The sequence below is a fragment of the Phyllobates terribilis genome, unplaced genomic scaffold, assembly GCF_046119375.1.
Source record: "Phyllobates terribilis strain yellow unplaced genomic scaffold, ASM4611937v1 Scaffold_3__8_contigs__length_932513732, whole genome shotgun sequence".
Taxonomy (NCBI): domain Eukaryota; kingdom Metazoa; phylum Chordata; class Amphibia; order Anura; family Dendrobatidae; genus Phyllobates; species Phyllobates terribilis.
This window is the reverse complement of record NW_027362763.1, coordinates 316261215-316263849: the sequence shown is the minus strand read 5'-3', so window position 1 is coordinate 316263849 and position 2635 is coordinate 316261215.

Genomic DNA, 2635 nt, shown 5'->3' with positions numbered 1-2635 from the left:
AACGCATTATAAGCAGAGGGGTTGTCCCTAGAATTAGAACTTTTCTAAAGATACCTTGGCAATTATACCTAGAATTTCCAGCTCAGGGAAGCTGCCACTTTCCATACATTTCTCCTGCAGTGAAGGAAATTCAAGTGGCTAAGGAAATCTAGTATTAAATTATCACTGATCGTTTGCTCGCAATCTAGGTTTACATGGGGCGATGATTGGAAATAATAGTTTCTCTTTTGTAAAAGACCCTTAAAGAGGTTGTCTCAAGTTCATAAATGGGTAAAATTGCAAAATGCTTATAAAAACAAGAAATGTACCCAATATTAAAAATCCTCTCCATTCTAAAGAACAGATGGATTTTTTGTTTTATAGTGCATAGCTCATTACCTATGTTACCGGTCACCCTGCAATCCCAGTCTGGCCGGCTACCTAGGCAAGAGCATGTGGTGCGAGTAAGCTAAATACTTTACAGCCTGCTCGTATCCAGTTTGCTGGATCTGACCAGTGTCAGTTCCCCTGCGCTTCGGCCATATTGCAGAGACAAAGCTGCCTCTACTCGCAGCCTGGAAGAGAGAACGGTTCGGACCAGTGGCGGAACCATGCCGTTGGTCTAAATTGTTACTCTTCAGGAGCGCACTGCCCTCATCAAAGCAGGAATCCAGGCACTTTGAGTGTTGAGTTCCTGAAGATACATCACAAGACAACCCCTTTAAAATATAAAATTAGCAATAATTGATGTTATCACTGCTTGTTAGCTGCCAGGTTTAGATGGAGTGATCGGGACTGATAGTTTACAATTGTTTGGGTGATCATCGCCCAATATACAAAGCCCTTAACAATCGAATGACCCTACATAAAATCATCTAAAACCTTAGAGGCAGACGTTACTTAAGTGGCTTGAATCCTGTGGTATTACTTGGCCTAACAAAAAAAAATCTTGGTGTCTTTGTTTTTAGGCCACTTCCAGGTGTTACTATTTCCAAAACTTGCATTGGACAGACCGCATCAGTTCTAGCTTGTTAGATATGGTTGAATTTATAAAAATGTAAGTCTGCTCGTTAAAAGATCTCTTTTGCAGAATCAGGATGTCATAAATGTACATTGAGCGAGAAAAAATTGGCCTCAGATGGACTTTATGGTGGTTGGAGAACAAAATATAAACAATGAACCTTTGGTGGCACGAGATAGAATTATACTGCCACTACTACATATAAAGTAAGGCCTGATGAAACAAGGCTTTGAAAAAAGACAGCTTGGGCACTGAACACATAGCATATATGCTACCTGGGCTTACCATGGAAAAACTGAAGGCAGAAATTTACGATGGTCCACGATCGGACAACTTATAAATTATCCATATTTCAAAGCACCAATGAATGCAATTGAATCATGTGACTGGTTTTCATTTGTTCTTGATGTGAAACATTTTCTTGGCAACAAGAAGGCAGACAAGTACACACAATTAGTAGAGGATATGATCTTTCATTTCAACAGGCTTGGCTGTGACATGAGTTTTAAAGTCCAGTAGCTACACAGTCACTTAGATCGCTTTCCAGAGAATCCTGGCGACTTAAGTGAAGAGCAAGGTGAAAGATTTCACCAAGACATGAAAACAATGGAAGCCAGATACCAAGGAAGATGGCATTCACACATGATGGCAGACTATTGGAATCTTATGCGGGGTTATCCAAGCAGAACCCACTCTTAGGCTATGTGCCCACGATGCAGAAATGCTCAGGATTTTTTCCTGAGCGTTTCTGCATCTCCCTGGCAGAATAAAACGCATGCGGATTGTACATGCGGATTGTACATGCGGATTGTAAATGCGTTTTCCTGCCAGGGACATGCGGAAATGGAGCGTTATTCACTGATATTTCCGCATGCGGATTGACAAGCGCTTTCCAAGCGATTAGCATCACTGGGAAAGTGCTTGTGACAACTAGGTCACACTATATAAATCCATGCAAACTGCATGGATTTATATAATGTGACCCGAGAGAGTGGTTAAAAATAAAAAAATAAATATATACTTACCTTCCGATGGCCCGCGCTGGCTTGCTTCGCTCGGTCCCGGCTGCCGGCAGCAGTGGATTGAAAGACCTGCCGACGTCAGCGTCGCGTGACCCGTCACATGACTCTGACGTCAGCGCAGGTCCTTCAATCCACTGCAAAGTGCCGGGAAGCAAGTAGGAGCGCTGCGCGGGCCGCCGGAAGGTAAATATACATTTATTTTTTATTTTATTCTTTTTTTACAGATTTTTTAATGGTACCTGGGTGTGGATGAGACTCTCCTCTCCTCTACACCCGGGTACCATCCGCACATTAGAATGCTTGGATTACGCATCTACATATACAGTGATGCGTAATTCATGCGGTCTAATGCAAGTCAATGGCGGCGAAGACACAGCACTTCTGCAAAATAATTGGTAGTGCTGCGTTTTTTTCCGCAATGATAATCCGCAGTGGAAATTTCCGCAGCATGTGCACAGCACATGCGGATTATCATTGGGGAACATGGCAGGCCTTCTACCATGCGTTTTTAATGCATTTCCGCAGCTGCAAAAACACTGCAGAAACGCATTAAAAACGCATCGTGGGCACACAGCCTTAGACGTCTTACAAAAGGAACTTCTTGTGTGTCAAC